This window comes from Panthera uncia, chromosome B1 (genome assembly GCF_023721935.1).
Source record: "Panthera uncia isolate 11264 chromosome B1, Puncia_PCG_1.0, whole genome shotgun sequence".
NCBI classification, from domain to species: domain Eukaryota; kingdom Metazoa; phylum Chordata; class Mammalia; order Carnivora; family Felidae; genus Panthera; species Panthera uncia.
Window position 1 is genome coordinate 72,976,065 of NC_064811.1, and position 20,927 is coordinate 72,996,991.

Sequence of the window (20,927 nt, forward strand, 5' to 3'; positions counted from 1 at the left end):
TGTATGATATATAAAAATATTGAGCGAAATATGCACATTAGCATAACCATTTGAGTTTGGGAAGAAGACTCTGATTCAATTTAAATTTGTGAATGTTCTTCAGTCTATTTCTTTCTATCTTTCATTTTTTAGTATATCTTCCAGTCTATTTTTAATTGTGTCTTCCCTAAGTAGTAGCCACAGGGTATGCACCAAACGCATAACTTAACAACTGTTCCAACATACAATGATTCCTCAAAACAGTGCATTATCTTCTTCATTGAGCCACTTTAGTTGAACAAAGGATTTCAAAATAAAACAATAAAAATAATGTTTTGATGTCAACTAAATAAAAACATTAAATAAATGAGAAGTTGACTAGAAAAATAGGTGACTTTTTTCATCTATTGATTCTCAAGATAAAAAGGGAAATTATAGAACTGTAATTTTTCATCTTTATGGTTCTCAGGAATATGTGTCCACTGTGTTATTTTTCTTGACAGAGATTCTCAAATATATAGGTGGCATAAATATTTTCTTTATGTCCATGTGAATATGTCCATGTGAATCTTGAAAAACATTTAAGACTTCTGAATTAGCAATCTCATCTTATTTTAAATGAATTTAAAAAGTAAAAAAATAAAAAGTGTAGATTAAAAATAGTTTTGTATAGAGAATTATTGAATCATTATATTGAAATTAACATAACACTATGTTAATTATCATCAAATAAAATTAGCTTCATAAATTTAATGTTTAATAATAATACTTCCAAACACAAGATTATTTGAATATGAAAAAATCAACAAATATTTCTTAAACTCAAAGAATGGAATAATTATTTTGCTGCCATGTATCTAACATAATTTATATAGTCAAGCCGAAGGTATATTTTAGAACTCAAGCCATATATAACATCTGATAGGAATCCTTCCCTGACAACCCACCCCTTAAATTTGGGTTATTTATACCTATATTATATAATTTTAAAAATCCCGTTTTGCATCTGCTAGAGCCATCAACATACAGTTTAGTAAGTATCTGTTTATTTATTCATGTTTCCTTTTAGATTATCAGCTGTCTGGACTATATCTTTTACTTCTCTAACTCCATAGCTTACTTAGCACTCTGCCTAGTATATTGCCAATGTTTAACTAAAGTTTGTGAATATTTATTATTCACCTTTGTATCTAGTTCCTGGCACATAGTAGACACTCAATAAATATTTGTGGACTGGAGGAATAAATGAATGAATGCCATCTGCTTTTAGAATCACTGTGAAGACACATTTCTCAATTAACACATGCCTCATAAATAGTGAAATTAGAAAAAAACTTCCATAAAAATGTTTAAAGTTTATGCAAAATGGCAAAAATTTGCTTCTGTTTTTCAGAAAAGTCAGTGAAGATAGTGTTGAAACCCTCTTATCCCCTTGCTGCACTTCCTGTATGTGCTTCTGCACTGAATGTATGGTCTTGTGCTTTTATTCACTGATTCATTATTCATTTAACAAATAATATTGAGGATCAGTATGTGCAAGGCACTCCTGTAGGCACGTGGGTAGGTACAGAAATATCCCCGTTCTCATTATCTTTTATATTAGTGGGGAAAACAGACAATGAATAAGATTAATGTATACCATATATACTGTTTAGATAGAGATAAATGCTAAGGAACAATAAAACAGGCAAGAGGACTCAGAAGTGGATGTGACCATGTGTGTGGTGGTAGAATGACTATTTTAGATGTAACAGCCGGAGATGGCTTCACTGAAAGGACATTTGAGCAAAGTCTGAAAGAAAGTAAGAAGGGACTCCTGCAGGTAACCAGGAATTGATTCACAAAGGGAAATGCAACAACAAATAATGGTGGTATGGGAGGGAAATTATGAAATGCCCGGCCTGTAGACCTTTGTGACAACTTTCACTCTCAATGTGATAAAATGCCATTGCAGAATTTTGAGAACAGTAATATGATCTGATTTAGAGTTTACCATAATAACTCTGCATACTGTGCTGATAATATACTGTGAGGGACAAAGGTAAATGTAGAGATCGGTTAGAATGTTATCACAATAAGCCCGGTGAAAGATGATGGTGGCTTAAAATAAGTCATAGCCGCTGAAGTTTGGAGAAGTGGTTGAATACTTTATATGACGTGAAGATAATGTCAACAGGATTTTCTAACATACTAGAAAAGAAAAAGAGAAACTAAGAATTCCCAAAGGTCTTTAACACAAAAAACCAGAAGAATAGGGTGGACATTGAGACAGGAAAGACCACATACAGAACAGGGGTTGGGAGGAACTCAGAAGACTTTGCATATGTTAAGCTTGAGATGTTTCTCTATAGAAGCAGGAACACAGTATGGGCAGGTAGACGTCAATTAGGAGTTCAAGGGTAAAGATAGACATTTGGATGTCATCAGCATTCAGATGGTACCTCAACCCTAAGCCTTAATGAGCTCACCAAAACAGTGCATATAGATAGAAAACAGGAGTTTTAAGTCTTGAGTCTTGGAACACTCTAGATATAGAGGTCATGGAGGTCAGTTGGATCCAGCAAAGGAGACTGAGAATATATAGGGAGAGAGTTTGGAACGAAAACAGGGGACTGTGGTGTCCCAGAAGCCAAATGGAGGAAATGTCTAAAATTATGGTAATTTATGATTTAGCCATTTTTGACTCTTTTCTTTCCTCACCATCCACATCTAATCTTCAGTATTCTTTTGGTTCTTTCCACAAAATATATCCTGTAAGTACGTGTTTCATCAGAGAAACAGAAGTAATATGAGTCATATGGACTAAGTCATATGGATTTATTATAGGGATTAGATCTTATTCAATTATGTGAGCTGAGAAGTCTATGGAAGTCCATTGCCACTGAATTTACTGGTGGGTTTAAAGTCACTGAGATCAACAGAACTGGCAGTTAGGAAGAAAAGCTGTGTGGATGGTGGGGTCAGCTGGGACAAACTGGAATCATAAGGATAAATTGGACTTCCAGAAGATAATCTCTACCTACATTTGTCTCCCGCCACCCCCAACCTCAACATTACATGTGATATGCACATGGTGATGTGCAGAAGGACTCTTCACAATGGAGCTTCCTATACCCTTGTACATGTACACTCTGAGAGGTTAAAAGAGGAGTCCTAGCAGGAGCTGAGAAAGCTGCAGGTATAGCTGCTGCCCTAAACCAAAGAGGTAAGCTAGCAGATGAATAACAAGGAGTGTGTGCTGAAACTGCATCTGGTTCCCTTTACTAAACTTCAGCACGCATAAAGTTGCCTCTTCCACCCAGATCTCATGAAGACTTTTTCCGACAACTCCAATGCAGGAAAGGGAATTCTGGGAAACATGGTTTCAGTTTAGCTAGATCAACACAGTACAAAGTCACTACAATCCAGAATCTACTAAAATAAAAATGAAGACTGAGAGTTAACTTTTGGAATCATTTGTTACTGTCCATTACTGTCATAAATTGCTGTTAATGTAATTAATGTATTAATGGATTATTTCCTTGAAGACCTTTTGTATTGTACTTTATATTGTATTCTAATCATTTGTTTCCATGACTGTCTCTATGGTGAGAATTTTTCCCCCCATTTTGGTTGCCAATATTTGTCTTGTTTAACAATTTCAACACACATTTGTTGAATGATTAAGATCCCTTCAAATTTTACTTTTTTTTATAATTTTAAGCGAAGATGTGTTACAGATCTTTGCTAATAAGAACACAAGATTGGTGAGAAATTAACACAGTTAACATAGATCTTGAAATAATCCTTATCTATCATGCTAGTGAATATATTCTTCCAGTATGCCTAGTCTGACTCTTAGTCTGTCACTTTTATTTAGTTTTCTAGGAAAAAAGTAATAAATATATAACTGTGTTTAACTTTTGCTATTTATGTTGCATGACTACATGAATGATTATGCTTAATTTATCTAGTAAGTCTCTCCACCAGGACTACTTGTAGAGTTATTTCATGATGAATTTTCTTGTTTTCCTCACCTCTTTTATCATTACAGGTTTTTATTCAGTATTTACTTCCTATGATTCAGCCTTATACCAGAGTCATCCAATACACCAAAATCTCATGCTATTTTTCAGATATGTGGCATTCTATTGGCTGGAACTTTCACTCATAGACGTGACCACAGTATACGAAGGAAAAGAAAACTAATTGATAGCTGTTTATTTATTAATGAGCCAAAAATGTAAACACAGTAATACAAATCTCACTTCCAGCCTCTTGGAGACAGTTGAGTTTATTCTGAGGTTTTATATATCTTCCTAAGTCTTAACCTGTGCTGAGGTCTGAATGTTTATGTCCCCCACCCCCATTTATACACTGAAATGCTGAAGTCCAATGTGATGGTGTTAGAAGGTGGGGCTTTTGGGAGGTGCTTAGGTCATGAGGGCCCACCCTCATGGATGGGATTATGGTTCTTATAAAAAGAGAGTCCACAGAGACCTTTGTCTCTTCTACCATGTAAAGACACAGTGAGATGGCACTGGCCATGAACCAGGAATAGGTCTCTCATCAGAACACAACTGTGCTGGGACCCTGACCTCAGGCTTCCCAGCCTCCAAAGGTATGAGAAATGAATTTGTCTTTTATAAACCATCTGCTAATGGTATTTTGTCCTGGAAGCCTCAATGGACTCAGACAACCTGCTCTGCTCTTGCATCAGAGCCTACCACACTGCTTCCTATGACTGAATATTATGTGTCTAGTTGCTCCAATGATTCTGCAACCATCACTTTTCCAGTCAGTTTAGAAGAAAGATAACTTACAAAATATGTTCAAAGACAAAAGACTTCTAATCGTTTGGAGGGAAACAAAGGCTTTTAAAGGAATAATTAACAAGAAGCCTTCTCTAGTACATACAATTTTCAAGAAATGATAAAAAGAGTAAATCTCAAGTCTTACACACACCACCTTGTCTCACCTGAGCACACATTATTTTGCTTCAACTGGTCACTAGGGATCTAATGAGGAGTGAATCAATCAGGAGCCCACCATTGGCTTATAGTCTAGTGGGAGAGATTTCTCTGGTTGGGGGAAAAAGACGAAGTTAAAGATTTGAAGCATGAGAAAGATTCAAAGCTGCTGTTGCTGGCTTGTAGAAGGAAGCAGCCATATGTCAATGAAACAGAGACCTTTGTACTACAACTTCAAGAACTGAATTTTGTCAACAACCAGAAAGAGCTTGGAAGCTGATTTGTACCCAGAGCCTCCAGTGAGAACTCAGCCTAACACCTTGATTTCAGGCTTGTGATATTGAGCAGAGAACTAACCACATTTTGCAAGAATTCTGACTCATAGAACTGTGATCTAATAAATCAAATTTTATTTTAGGCTACTATGTTTGTGGTAAATTTGTTATGCAGCAGTAAAAAATGACTATAGCTTGTTTTTACTCCAAATGGCTGGCTGGAGTGGTTAGCTTTGAAGCTAGAGGGTCTACTTCCAAGATGGCTCACTTACCTGGCTCACAAATTGGTACTGGGTGCATGTGGAGTCTATCAGATGGTACTGAGGGATGAAGGCATCAGTTCTTTTCCATAGGTCTATAGGTCCCTTACATGATCTCTATAAGAAGTGATTATGATCCAAGAGCAATTGTCTCAAAAGAACAGGGAGAAGGTGAATGGAAATTTTTGAATTAACCTAGGAAATTACATAACATTGTTTTCATAATATTCTATTGGTGGAGGCAGTCCAAATGTTCTTCTCAGGTTCAGCAGAAGGGACATAATCATTACTTACTACTCAGTTAGAATGATTTCAGCATCTCCTTGTAAGAGGTACATATGGGATAGGATATTTTGTGGCAGTCATATTTGAAACCTACAATTACATGGTGATTTAATAATTCACTATCCTAGTACCTATCTCATTGGTTAAAATGTTGACATTTGGAGAAAAAGTTGGAAGTGAAGACATTGCAAATAAAGCATTGTTACACCCCAGTAGTTGGTTTATGATGTAAAAAATGGGTTTGGATATATAACATACATGCACGTAATAAATCTCATAATGACAAAGGTCAAGAATACTTGCTATCTTAAAAAAAAAAGTTTTTTATTTATTTTGAGAGTAGGGGAGGGGGTTGTGGGCATGAGCAGAGGAGGGGCAGAGAAAGAGGGGAAAGAGAGAATCCCAAGCAGTCTCTTGGCTGTCAGTCCAGAGCCAAACACCTAGGGCTTGAACTCACCAACCATGAGATCATGACCTGAGCCAAATCCATAGTCAGGAGCTTAATCAACTGAGCCACCCATACATCCTAGAATACTTGCTATCTTTAACATTAACTTAAATTTCTAGAAAACCTCCAAGATGTTGAAGATGGGGAGTTAAAATAAAAATTAAGATCTATTTGAATGTTAATGGGTTATTTTAACTTCAGTTAATATGCTTTTAACTTGAGTTACATCACTACTGATTTCTTAAACACTTATTCAATATTTAGCAATTGATACAGAGCATTAACAATAGTTACACTCCAAACATTGTATATTTTGATTTGTATGGTATGTAAAGGCTAAGAAATCAGAGAAACTGCTATTCACCCAGATATAAAATGTAGGCAACTATTCCATTACAGAGTTTACTATCTAATTTAGGTTTATTTTTTCCAGAAAATGAATAAAATTCAAGATTGTTCTTATTTACATAATATGATAGTAAGTAAATATTATAAAGCAATAAAATTAGTCCTCAGCAGATCTAGACTGAATAAAAATATACAAATTATTTCTCTTCATCTTCTACATTTGGATGATTAAAAATAATTGAATCTCATTACTGAGTGAACCAGACATAAAGGAAAAACACTTTAATTCATGATAGCATGTGCATTCATTACTGAAGTAAAAAATTTGGTCAAACAATGTATAGACTTGGCAAAATAAAAATGATTTTCATTTTGCATAATTTCATATGTCTAGAATTTCACAATATAAGAGAAGCTTTATACAAATCACAAAAACTAGGAAATGCATTTTTCACATTTTAATTACAATTCACATGTCTGTATCTCCTGCTGTGATGTTTTGTTAAAAAGAGTACTCATTTGTGAAACTGCCAGTATAGAAACTGACAGATGGTAAGACCAGTTTCCAACCTGCTTAAGTACTGGTTTAATATGGTTTAGATTATTTTATTTGCATTGTCTGTTTTTACTATATACCTAAGTAGTACAAAAGTACTATTACAGCTTTGTTACAGTTCTTCTATTATAATTAAATCTAGTTATATTATTTATATATAAACTTATTGTTGTAATTTCAGATTTTATCAATACACTATTTTTAGAGATGATTTAATTGATTATTTTTCTTTAAAAAAGTGTCAGTTCTATTTTTTCTTAATGAAATTCCTACAAACACATAGATGCCTGGGGACAATCATAATAGAACAACTCAAAAATTCAGAAAAAAAAAATCACTTTGATAGATGTAACCCATAGACATCAACAAATGAACCAATTAATTAAATACTTTTTAATATTTCAATCAGAAAAAAAGCATTTAAACATGAAAATTACCTCATGTGAAGGTGAGAAATCCTAAAGTTATACTCCAAAAGACCTCATTAATCACATTTGGATATATAAATAAAAAGAAGAAAATTATATGAAAGGAAAAGTTTCTACTGGTGAATTAGCTTATAAAAATTCCCTTTTTTTATGTTGATAAACATTATTTTTAATACAGTTCACTTCCTTTAAAAAACAGAGGAATGAATTCAGGGAACATTAATATTAATGTCATTTCTTGCCTCCTGCTATAGCTTCAGCTTCAACTTTTCTTAGCTTTCTAAAGTGATAATCTCTCCTGGAAATTCAGGATTACCTCAGTTACTGGGTAAGTGGTGCCTCTCCACACACACCTTCTGCTTACCATTCTTACCATTAAAATGGGCTCAGAATTGGTTCACTTTGTAAACCTGGGACTTGGTAGCCCAGTGACAAGGACAGTGGCATACAAGCACCTTAATAGTCTTGCTATCACATTTGCGCATGGGATGGAACCTTGGTGTCTATGTAGTTCCCAGATCAAAGACAGCTCATGCAGAGTATTACGACCTAGTCATCTGGACTTAGATTCTGCCAAGGATTCCTCTCTGAAATCCTGATCAGTTGACCTTGCTGGCCTTTTAGTTTCATTCACAGAGTAAGAACATGAACAGACCCTGCTTTTCTGCAGGATTTCTGCTGTGAAAAGACATTTACTAGTCCCCATTCCCAGTGTTCTGAAAGATAATTCTACCTAAATTCTTGTCTACTGTGCTCTGTCTACCTGGAGGTTGCCTCAATTAATACCATATTAAAATGGAGTTTTTCCTGTGCCCTCTGGACCCTGAACTACAGTTTGGTCAATTCTCCTGTCTTCTATCTTGTACTTTTTCACCAGTCCTTGATCTTGAAGTATGTGCAAGTTTTAGCCTTGATCTCCATTAAGGCTCCTTGCTCTAAGGTACTTATAATACCACATTCATGTTATAACAGTTATTGCAAAAGGATATTTTACCAGGCTGCCTGATTTGGGCTCAGGTCATGATCTGACACTTTGTGAGATCCAGCTTGGCAAGAAGCTTGCTTGGGCCTGTTTGGGATTCTCTCTTTCTTTCTCTCCTGCCTCTGCTCCACTTGTGAGACCACGTTCTCTCTCTCAAAAATAAGTAAACATTTAAAAAAAGTATAATTTAAGAATGTTTTCTTTAATGTTTATTTTTGAGAGAGAGAGTGTGAGCAGGGGAGGCGCAGAGAGAGGGTAACAGAGGATCCAAAGCAGGCTCTGTGCTCACAGTATTAAGCCAGATGTGGGGCTCGAACTCAGGAACTCATGGAGCTGTGAAATCATGACCTGAGCCAAAGTCAGATGCTCAACCTACTGAGCCACCCAAGTGCCCCAGAAATTCAGAATGTTAATAAGAAATTTACAATTATTTTTTCATTTATTTTATACTATTGTTATACTATTGATTTTATACTATTAGGCTAAAGCAAAGAGAAGTGGCCTTCATCTAGCTTTCTTCATAAAGACTGGATAATGATGACAGGGTACGAAGTAAATCAAAGGACAATAAATAGCTAGGATAAAAAAAAGAAATGCAAGTTTTAAATTTATTTTCTGATACTTCATCTATATTGTTTGAAAATATTTTGAAGTGAATCCACTTTCTAAAACATCTTATACAGTTCATTATAGTAACTGCATTGTAAAGAAAAATGATCTCTTTACCTTCCCTAGGCACTAATTTTACTTTTTAGGTACCACTGCTGAAGAGTTCCTAATTTGGCTCATCACTTCATTCAGTGGGAATTCAGTGCACATAAGGGGCACATATGTAATTGGCAACCTAATTTTTCTGCTTTCATCAAATGGTGCAATGCCAAATCTTCATTGAACTTGCCAGTTAAATGCACTTGGGAACCAAACAGCAGCAAGCATAAGAGATGAAAATGAACAAATTGGAAAGAATCATTAACTTTCTGTGTTTTCCTATCACAACAAAAATTGTATCATTGAGAGTGTAGCAAAGTGGGAAATTCTACTTGAAACATTAAATAATCTTAAAAGAGAATAATTCATTGACTTAACTTCTGAAATGTTCATTAGGATTTATAAATGCAGTTTCTAGTACAGATTTTTTTCAATCAAAATACAAAATAGTTAAAATGAATCAAAGTTTTAGAAGTGTTTTAGGTTACACATTTTGTCTTTCTGGTATAGTGTATATGAATGTTAGACCTTACGTTGGAAGCAAAATTGTTAGAAAATTAAGCGAGAAATGTTGGCTTATTTAATACCTTAATGAATAAAAGCAATTGACAGATTGTCATGGTTCTCACTAATTACTAATGCAATTGAGAGTGTGAAAATTACAATCAGTTGTGATTACCAAAAAATGCCCTTGAAATATCTGGTCTAATGTATAATTTTGAAGTATGCAATATAGAGTCATTATTAAATTATCATTTTTGATGACAATTAAATAGAGAACTGAGACCAAAAAACAAAAAACTTCCTGAATATGATTAAATATTATTCTTAGGGATAGAGGGTTTTTTTTTTTTTTTTTTGTCTTGTCTATTTGCAGCTTGTAAAAAGAAACACATCTTTACTGGCTAACTGAAATGTTCAGACCAGGAATATGTCTTCTGCAGAATTTTCTTCTGCAGTGATAGCAGGATTCCTTTCCTAAGGACTTTGGAGAAAAGTTTCCTAACATTTTTCATTCATGAGTCCAAGGATTTAAGACTTTGAAAATCCTTATTTAACTCTAAAAAATAAATTTTGTAATCCCTTCTTGCACTGGAAAAAGTAGGAAGGAGGTAGAAGGAAAATGCCACAGGGTTTAGATCAGCTTATTTCATAATTATCAAAAGCTAAGAAACTATTAAGTCTTCCAACTAAACCAGGTGTTCTGAATAGGAGGTGGAATGGACAGTAGAGTAGGGACAACTTAGGTTGAGCTCCAGCTGTATCAATTAACCTGTATGTTACCTAATGTTAACTACCTACCCTCCCCAAACCTGACTTTCCTGGTCTGTAAGACTAAGGAAATTATAATTTCACAGGGCACACACACATTAAATCTCAACATCCTTTGTTAGTACATCCATTTTCCAGGTTTAATCAAAGGAGCTAAAATGTTCTGTATTTATATGTTATTGATGTATTTATCCACTGGTCCCAACCTTGCTTGATTATACGCTTAAGCTACTTTTAATGGACTTTATCAGGCTCTAAACTCTTTATATGAGACAGGGAAAAACTTTAGGGAGGGAAAATCAGAGTGAAGAAGGTAAAATGGAGAATAAAGGGGCGCCTGAGTGGCTCAGTCAGTTAAACGTCTGACTTCAGCTCAGGTCATGATATCATGGCTCTTGTGTTTGAGCCCCGCGTGGGGCTCTGTGCTGAGCTCAGAGCCTGGAGTCTGCTTCAGATTCTCTCCCTCTCTCTCTGCCCCTTCCCTCACTCTCTTAAAGATAAATAAACATTAACAAAAATTAAAAAAATAATACAATGGAAAATATATAATGGACAAGCATTTGATAAAAACTTGAGGACATAGCAATGGCCATGAGCTACTGATAGAGACTGAGTTGTCAACCTTTCCACCACCCTCTAGCCCCCTATCTTTTGTCACATTTACGAGAAAAAGGATTTTCCATAGCTGTCACTCCAAATCAGAGCTGTATCCATGCCAAAATACACATTATACTCATTCAAAAAGCACACCTTGCTTTTACAACCCAATATATTCATATTTCAGCAGATTTTGGCCAGTTAGATTATTTAGATTACTAGAAGCTCTTTCTCAATACAGTACTGCATGAGATCACAAAGTGTTCAGCAGTCCAGTTAGGGAGGTAATGTCAGGTGTACAAACTTAACACTGGAGATGTATCATCTGTCTACATGCCGACAGAATGGGTTAAAAAATGTTTCCTACACACACACATGCACACACAGTTAAATACACTTCATCTGCTGTATTGTCTGCCAGACATAAATATATAGGAGTGGAGATAAAGAGGGGCATGGATGGGAAAGAGTTCAGGACCCAGTGCAAACCCAAAAGGAAATGAGGCAATACAATGGGAGAAAGAATCAGGAGAAATAAATCAGGTAAGCAATAGCACCATGCATCTGAAGTCTTCCCCATCTATAAACCGGAAAATTTTCTCTAGGGGCCATCAGTCAAATGATATCAAAATGGTAGCTGGTTCTGTTTGTAATTCCCGTGTGTCCAGGACCTTAGGTGTAGGAACACAAGTACCACTCCAGGTCACAGTCCCAATGCTTCCATTATCCTACAGAAGAACTGAGTACTGTCAATAATGGTTCCTGGGAAGTGTGACTTGCTTAGAGGAAAGGAGTCAGGTTTCTTTCCTTGATGCCAAGGAGTGAAGAGACGCGTCAGGATGTGAATAGGTTACCAGGGAAGGAAAAGGGGAGAAAGAACCTTATAATTTCCTCCCTGAGAGGTGGAAGAGAAGGAAGGTAACTGGTGGTCTGGAGAGAAAAGATACAGTGCATTTTCAGCATCCCCGAGGTCCCTTCGCACTGCTTCAGACTCCCCCTTCTCCTGATTTGAACTGCCAAAAGCACTTGGACTCACGCACAAGGATGGGCTAAGGGGAAAGCCAAGTCAGCGCGGTCGGAAAAGGCTTCTCTTAAAATGAAAACTCAGCAACGGGCCAGCCGTGGGTGTGCGCGCGTTAATGTATGAGTATGCGTGCGTGGTAACCAGCAGACGCAGTTGGCTGGGCGCCGCCCTCAAAGCCCCCTCCCCGCTCAGCGTTCCCCCCGCCCCGCCAATCCCTCCCTATAAAGGCCGCGCTCGCCGCCGCCCTCTTCGCAGTCGGGGAGCGCGGCCTGCCGTGGAGGTGGCCCCGGCGCTCCCCACACAGTCACACTCCGCGCACTCACACACTTGGAAGCGCCTCCCCACGTCCCTCCCCTGCCCTCCTCTGGCTCTGCTCTTCTCTCACCGCAAATAGTCGCCGACCGACTGCCAATCCGTCTCTCTCTCTCTCCCTCTCTCTCTCTCTCTCTCTCTCTCTCAACAACATGACTGACTGGGAAGCGGTGGCTCAGGCAGAGCAGCTCTGCTGGCGCAGGCAGGAGAAGGAGGATTATTAAAAAAACACAGCTCGACTCTGCAACTGGAGTGGAGAGAAGGAGCCCAACAGCCGAGAGGGGAGGGAGGGCAGAGGAGGGGGACCAGGAAAGACACCCCCGTGCCCCGAAGACACACATTCCTGAGTGCCCAGGAGGAGCCTTAACAAGCGGCGCGGAGCCCTTCAAGGTAGTAACGCCCTCGGTGCCCTCGCGCCCGGAGGGTCGCGTGTTGCGTCGCTGCTGCGCTGGGGCCAGTCCCCGGCTGACGCGGGGTGACTGCCGGGCAGGTGACCGCGCCGTGCCCGGGGCCGCCCTGGAGCAGCCCCCGCCCAGGCCCGGGGCGCCGGCGGCGGGCCCGGCGTGCGCGGCGCAGAGACCTGGCCTTGCAGGCAGGGTGGGCGGGGGGCGGACGGGCTAGCTCGCTGGCGGCCCGCGACTCCTCGCGCGCTGCGTGGCCTTTTCCTCCGCGCTCCTGAGCGTTCTGCTCCGGGTGGCGGCGGCCGCCGCTCCGGGGCGATGCAGAGCGCGGCCGGCCGAAGAAGCAAGAGTTGGCGCAGGTTCCGGGCCGCTCCCCTCCCTCGCTGCTCGCGTCCCGCAGGTAGGGGCGGTCTGCCAGCTCAGGCTCCCCGGGCTGCGGGCGCCGGGGCGGGGGCGGCGCCGTAGAGGGGGAGGGGGGCGGGCGGGGAGCCGGGGGGCTCCCGGCGGAGCCGCAGTGCCCGAGCCGGGACCGCCTCTCGCCTCTGCCTGCGTGTCCTCAGGCGCCGGCTTCCTGGCTTGGAGGCGAGACCTTCCCCAGCGGAGGCAGGAACGGCAGCGACTTAGTGTGAACAAATCGCTTTGTGGTGGCGCGTCAAGGGCTGCGGGGAGGGGTGTGTGTGTGTGTGTGTTTGTGTGTGTGTGTGTGTGTGTGTGTGCGTGCGTGTGCGCGCGCGCGCCCATTCGTGTGTGTTCGCGCTCCTGACTAATCAATGCTTTGGCTCACCTGAAAAGATAATCAGCCTTCAGGTGAAACCCTTGGGCCCCCTCAGCTTTTGGCTTGTGTCCCAGGGATTCGTACAGGCGGTGCCATCAAGGGGTAGGGTTGCACGATAGGGTGACGGAGGGATTTGTGAATGGTGCTTCTCTGCGCGTGGAGGCTGAGCTTGCTGATGTAAAGGAGGAGGTATCCAGAGTGAGAAGAAAGGCTATTTATGGCAAAGAGTTGTGAAATTTCTCGGGGTTTCCTTTAGTGTATCCTGAGCCTCTTTCTCCCTACCCCCTTCTCTCTCCTCTTCCTCCCTATGTCGTTTCTTCCATTTGTCCTCTTCTTTCTTAGAATTAGAAGCAGTTCTGCTTTTTTTCCCACTCTCGTGGGACTTGGAATATGAAGTGAAGTCAGAAATCACTTGTTTTTTTTACAGGTAGAAAAAAAAATGTTTCTTAGAAGTCCGATCTCTGGGCCTTTAATGTTCTTACGTACTTGTTCTCCACTTGTCTTATCTCTTAAGGCCATCACTAGGACCCACAAGACACAAAGTACCTACTTGGTTTCAACAGCTTTCATTTTTCGTATCTTTACAGTTGAATGCCTTCCCACTGAAATGTAACACATTTTCTCCATGTCTACCCTTAAGAAAGGCTATTCAAAATAATGCTCACACATTTTACTGTAAAGCTGGTTTTATTAAAAGCTTTGGAAAGGAAAGAGAAGCAGACACCTAGGTGAATTTATATCGATCACTACTGATTAAGGACTACCTATTTAGAAAATACCTAAAATATTATGAATCTAGACGGCAACACAGTTTGTTTCGGTTTCTTTTTCTATTTGCTTTATAATCAGTAGAGATTCCAAAGACATAACTTGAAGCTTAGAGAGGACTTGGAACAGTATCGACCAATAACGCTTTAGCAAATTTATGTTTGTTTTTAGAAGTAGGAACCTGTGCTTTCATTGAACCTAAGACTGGATCGTGACAGAGAGTAGGACAGTAGGGTATTTTTACCATTTTAAATTGCGATGTTTTTAAGTGCCTGCCAAGCCCAGTGTTTTTAAAACATTGAAATTCCAACCACTCCTTCATTAATTTCACAGAGAAGAAAGAGTAGTTAAGTGGTCAACCTATTGTCAGAGTGATTTGTCTTCATTTGATATTAATTAAGGAGCTTCTTATTTTGATGGAAACATGCCAACTGTTGTTGGTTGTTGTTGTTGCTAAGTGTGAAAGTAGCTTTCCTTAACAGTCCTGTTCATTTTGAAAACAAAGCAGAGTTAAGGATTTGTTATTTTAATTTAGTTAGATTCCTGTTGGTTTAAAATACATTTTTGCAGTGCCTCGCTGGCTCAGTGCCAGTCCACAGAGCATGTGACTTTTGATCTGGGTGGGGGATCTCTACCCCATGTTGGGTATAGAGATTACTTCAAAAATAAATATACTTTCAACATTGGAATCTGTGCAGTTTTATATTTGACATTAGAACTTAGACTGAGTGCCCTATTCTGAGGTTTGCTACCTTAACTTTCCTGAATCATTGGAATGTAGAAATGATGGGGAATTTTAAAATGTACTTGATGAATTATATTACTGCAATCATTAAAAAGTTATGAATATTTTGTTCTTTGATACTGTCAGAGAATCAGCAACTGTTTATTAGTTTAATGATGTATTATTTATACTATAGAATATTAATTTACATCAAATTCATCAACATAGTACTCATAATAATTGACTTCGCTTGTGCAAGGTACTATCTAGGCATTGTGGAGGAACATCAGACTTCCTCCCTGCCCTTCAGGAGCTTACTCTCCAGTTGGGATGAATCTGATGCACGTGTTTGAACAAAGTTAACAATCTATGACAGTGAGAGATTGCATGTCTAACAAGGAGTGCAGTAAATCAGAGCATGATGATAACGTTTCATACTGAACATTGATAACATTTTTTTCTGAAGGGCTTCAGGGGTAGGTAAGATTTTCTTGGTCTTGGTCTTAAAGGATAAATCGGATTCATGGCTTGTTGATAAAACCGTAAGGTGTAAAATGGAAGTCTCCTAGAATTTTAGAAAACAATTCAAGACGTAAGGGGAAATAAGTTTGTGTTGAAATAGATTTATATATTGCAAAGTGGTTGAATTAGTTGTGTGAAGGGCAGGGTGAATTGGTTTTTGATGTACAACATTCTATACACTCTATTCTTGAAATTAATTGAATTTCTGTACCTAAGAGGACAACTTTTTGATTTTTTTGTTGCCTTTTAATGAACAAAATGCTCAACATATACTTGTAGAGAATATTTACCGTAAATATTTAAAAATACCACATCACATGAAAGTGTTGAACTTGGTATTAGTAACAAGATATCAGGTATTACCTCTTTATAGTCAGGGGTTTGAGGTACATCCTTAACCAACTCTCCTTAGATTTGTTCTAAAGAAAAAAAAGAATGAGATACATAAAAGAACAGTTATAGTAATAGTGAGCATTCACTGAATGCTTAATATTTTTTTCTTTATATAAACTATGCAATCTATTAAATGACATTTTCTGTAATACTTTTGTTTTAAAGTTATTAGGATGCACTCACATTATAGTTAATATATCTTTACATTATTTTCCATGGATATAGAGCTAGGATGTAGGGTTTGTGGGGAATAATTTTAGAATTGTAGTGCTTTTAAAGATTTTTTAAACTTCTTGTAAATAGATGGTATTAATAATAGGAACAGGTCCTGTCTCTAAGCATTCTGAACTTAGTTTTTTTTTTTTTTTTTGTATATATGTTTTTGTACAAACATAAAACTGTTTAAAATACATTTCCCCATTTTAAGAACTCAAGAGGAAACATCTGAATTGACTTTGAGCCTGTCTTTTCAATATGACACCTTAGAAGTATGTTATGGTGACAGTAAAGAAATAGTACAAATATTAGATATGACTTTCAATAGATAACAGAATAGAATTACTTTCAGATTAGGTGGATTAAAAGATTTTCACATATATATTTTGTTGACAGTGACTAGATAAGAATTATTACAAAAGCGAAAAGCCTATTAAATTGCCAATTTCATATTCATGTAGGAATGGGATGATTTCCAACATAGTAACGTACAAACTGGACTATCTATTAATTGGTTTCTTTTGAGTTTGGTTTTAGACGATATGTCACAGGTGTATCACTTTGATAATGTAATCTCTCCTCTGAATGACTGACAGCTCCTGCATTATTTCCCTATTGGATAGTGACGAGATCTGTTTGCTTTATATTGAGAAATATTATCAGAAATATTATCTTCACTATGCAAGTGTGTCAGTTAACAATAACACATGAAATCTGAGGTGGGGGAAACAGTGAGAAAAGATGTGGAGCTTGATAAAAAACACTCTAATGAAACATTCTTCAATATATGGCTTAAACTAAATGTAACATAAAAATATAAACCTGAACAATCTAAACTGCAATTGATATAGTACCAAGATAATGTTATCAGTTCTTATTTTTAAATCACTGCATTGCATTTTCAGTTGTTTTCATGTGGGCTGAATAAAATGGCCAAAAAAAAAAAAAAGAAAAGAAAAAAAAAGGTGGTGGTTGAAAGTTCAATAGCATCTGTGGTATGATATTATGTTTTTTAAGAAAGATTTCTGCTTTGATCACTGACAGATGCAGCTTATTTGACCAAATGCCTACCCCTCTACCTAGATTAACTTAAAATATCGCTTTTGGGGGGCGCCTGGGTGGCTCAGTCGGTTAAACGGCCGACTTGGGCTCAGGTCACGATCTCGCGGTCCGTGGGTTCGGGCCCCGCGTCGGGCTCTGTGCTGACTGCTCGAGCCTGGAGCCTGTTTCAGATTCTGTGTCTCCCTCTCTCTCTGCCCCTCCCCCGTTCATGCTCTGTCTCTCTCTGTCTCAAAAATAAGTAAACGTTAAAAAATAAAAAAAAATCGCTTTTGGTTTTGCATATATATACTGGATTAAATAATTTTTAAACTTTAATTAAGCTAAATTAAAATTTTTGAATACTGTAACTGTTGTCTGATACCAATATAAAATTTAAAGGCCATTTAAAAGGAAACATCTTATTATCTAATGGCAAATTCTTAACCTAGAGCAGTAGTTCTCAAAAAATGCCAATCCCCAGATGATTGAATCTGAAATTCTCAGGTGGGTTCTTCAGTGTGATTCGTAAGCACTTTCAAATTTGAGAACTACTGACCTAGAGTATTTTATAGTGAAACTTGAAGTCTTTGTCTTCTGCCTGTTTTGTAGCTAAATACTTTCCTTAGCTGTTAGAGATAACTAAGGTTTAACTATTTAGATCTGAAAAGTATTACACCCTCCATCAGAAGATTTCTATCTTTATGTATATACATATGTATTTCTGTATTTAAAAAATTAAATGAGTTTCTAATTCTTGTGCATATATTTAGTGTTGATTGGGGAAACAATGTAAAAAGTGTAGAACTTAACTGGACCCTCAAGCCCTCAGGCTGGGCCTTATTTGTAGTCACAAAAATATGTACAATGTACAGAGTTTGACCATTTTCGGTTTAATCTTGTTGACTCTTATTGATAGTTTTGGACTTGGAATGTAATACTCATCTTTCTCTGTAAGATAACAGCTGCACAACAATAGCATCACACATGTGGAATGTTCTCAAAGTCTTAATGCTGGAATAAATTTTAGACCACATCTCTGTTTTTTTATTTTCAAGATTAGAGATATATGTGTTCACACCTTGCAACTCTTTTAGTATCCCTCTTTCTCTCCTCCTTCTCTCCCTCCCTCCCTGCCTCTCTTTCTCTCCCTCATCCTTTTCCTCTTTTACAGTTATGTGCTCAACCAACCCTTCCCTCAGGAAACCTTCCTTGGCCTCCTTTGCTACATCAGTTTTTCTGTTATATATCGTTTGAGTTCTGTATTCCTCTACCTTGTGGTACTTACTGCAGTATTAATTTTATGTGTATTTATGAGATTGGTTCAATATTATGTTATCAGGGATTAACACACAGTAGATGCCCAACACGTATTGGTTGGGTAAGATGTTTTATGATTTTCCAAAGAAAGACACTTTAAAAAAGATTTTAAAATATAGGGAGTCCTAAGACCTATGTAAATGTAGGTATTGCTTTCCTTTCTGTTTTGCAAATGATGAGTTATATTTTATTAGCAACAACAATGGCTCTAATGTGCTGAGCATGTCCACATGATAAGCACTTTATATGCATTATGCCATTTATTTCTTCTAACATTGTAAGTTGTTTTTGTATACGTTTTAGAGATGAGAAAACTGAGTTTCTGTTCTATGCTCTGCGAAGCTATCTAAACCAAACTGTTTTTTAAAATTTTTTAAAAGTTTAATTATTTATTATGAGAGAGCGTGAGAGAGTGGGGTAGGGGCAGGGAGACAAAATCCCAAGCAGGCCTAGTGCCGTCAGTGCAGAGCCCGATACAGGGCTTGAACTCACAAAATGTGAGGCCATGACCTGAGCTGAAATCAAGAGCTGGATGCTTAACCGACTGAGCCACCCAGGCGCCCCTAAACCAAACTATTTTTTTTTAATTACAATGATGTAAAAATCATGAAACTAGTAGACAGAGAATGTGATGGAGTGTATCTTCTCTTTATTCCTGATTTAACTTAGGACTCAACACTGTCTGTGCATTACCTATGCTGTTGCCATCCTCTTCAGTGATGCTGTTGTTGCTTTTTGGGTGATTGAACAAGTGATGGAGCACTTGCAAGGCTGAAGCTCCCATCTTCTTACTGTGTTTTTCAATACCGTTATTATGTACCCTCAGTGCCATTCAGTGATGAGTCTCTTACTCCCATCTTGTCCGAATCTCCCAATTAGCTAATAAAAATTTGAGATGTAAACAAGTATAATTTGAAGACTGAGTGCCTTTATGCACTGATATTCAAACATCAGATACCCTCTATATTTGGTGATATACAGCTTATCTTCTGAAAAGGTTGACACAGCTTTGAATATCTTACTCATATTTCCTTGGAAATATGATCACAGGGTAGTATCAATTTAGTTTCTTTTGGCTTTCAGCTTGCAAATCATTTATTTAAATGTGGGTTTAATTAATGTTCAAATGTTTGTAGCAAAGGAAATATTTAAAGGCTGATTCTGTAGAAGTCCATGGACAATTAAAGAGTTGAGTTTGGTTATTCTGAAGCCCTCTTACTAGACTGACTCTAACAAAGTTAGATATTTTACAACGTGTTTTAATCAGTCAATAACATGAGTAAATGTAGATGCATACTAACATGAAGAAAAAAAAATGGTAGTTTAAATGAGTATTTCACTTACGGCCTATTTTGTAGCTTTTGTCAGAACTTGTTTCTGGTGCCGGAATCATTTAATCATTAACTGAACCTCAGTCATGCTCTTGATTCAGGACTAATCTTTCTGTGTAGTAGGAAGATTGACTGGTTTCTAACGCAACACTTTGGGTCTTAACATCAAGCCTCCCTTGATGCCCAGCTCTAATATTATAACATATTTATAGTAATGCTTCTTTCTTATAACTGAAACTGAGGTCTCACTGAATATTTTTCTGTTAATGTTGATAAATTTACCCATTGTCACCATTTCTCTTAGCATTTGAGCAAGTCTCTTTCTCTCAGTGGAGCCTTCTTTAAAGACTGAGATCCTGTCTCTAACACTACCTCCTTTCCTGAGTTCTTCTGTGGGCCGGCAGACTGTCCCCAAAATATCACTTTTCTGGATCTCTAGACATTACCAGCTCTTAAAGGTATGCTTCATTTCCAATACTCACTTTTGGACTTCCATGAAGCATATTGCCATGCTCCCAGATACTCATGCTGGTTGGACTTCTTAGCTGAGTCTCTATAGTGCCTCTATAGTGCACTATAGACCTTAGTGCCAGTCTATTACAAGGTTCTGACCATCACCAGACCATCACCTCATTTTACTACATGTAATCTTCCTTTACCCAGCTCTGTCTCACAATAGAGCTACCTCATTCATCATCATTGACAAGAAACATTTTGTAAATGCTTATTATGTATAAGTCACTCCATTTTAAAAATAATGCACCTCCTGGGCTTCCTAAAGCTCCTGAATAGCTTAATCTGTAATAAATGAAATACACATTCTTCCATGTCTTGTTTTGTACCCAAATGTGATGTGTATATAAAGATATGTAGAATGTACATATGAATTCTTCAGGGTTTGCCTTTTTTTCTAGTCAGTTGTTAATTTCAGTGTGATCTGACTTTTCTCCATTCTTCATAAACTTATTTGTATATGATACATTTGTGATAACAGCTGAAGAAGCATACTGCAGATG

General features: G+C 37.9%; 1 protein-coding gene and 1 long non-coding RNA gene across 4 annotated transcripts in view; one reads left to right on the forward strand and one right to left on the reverse strand.

The window, feature by feature from the left end:
* The window catches only part of LOC125923682 (uncharacterized), a 1,073,698-nt gene that overhangs the window by 528,549 nt on the left and 524,222 nt on the right, over positions 1–20,927 (reverse strand). The gene's annotated exons all lie outside the window — the stretch shown is intronic.
* CCSER1 (coiled-coil serine rich protein 1) overlaps positions 12,371–20,927 on the forward strand; it is an 843,785-nt gene continuing 835,228 nt past the window's right edge. The window contains exon 1 of one of the 3 annotated variants that reach the window (XM_049632119.1): positions 12,371–12,813. The gene's annotated coding sequence lies outside the window, so the exon portion shown is untranslated. The remainder of the gene's footprint in view (positions 12,814–20,927) is intronic. The other 2 variants (XM_049632120.1, XM_049632121.1) reach the window with 2 other exon arrangements.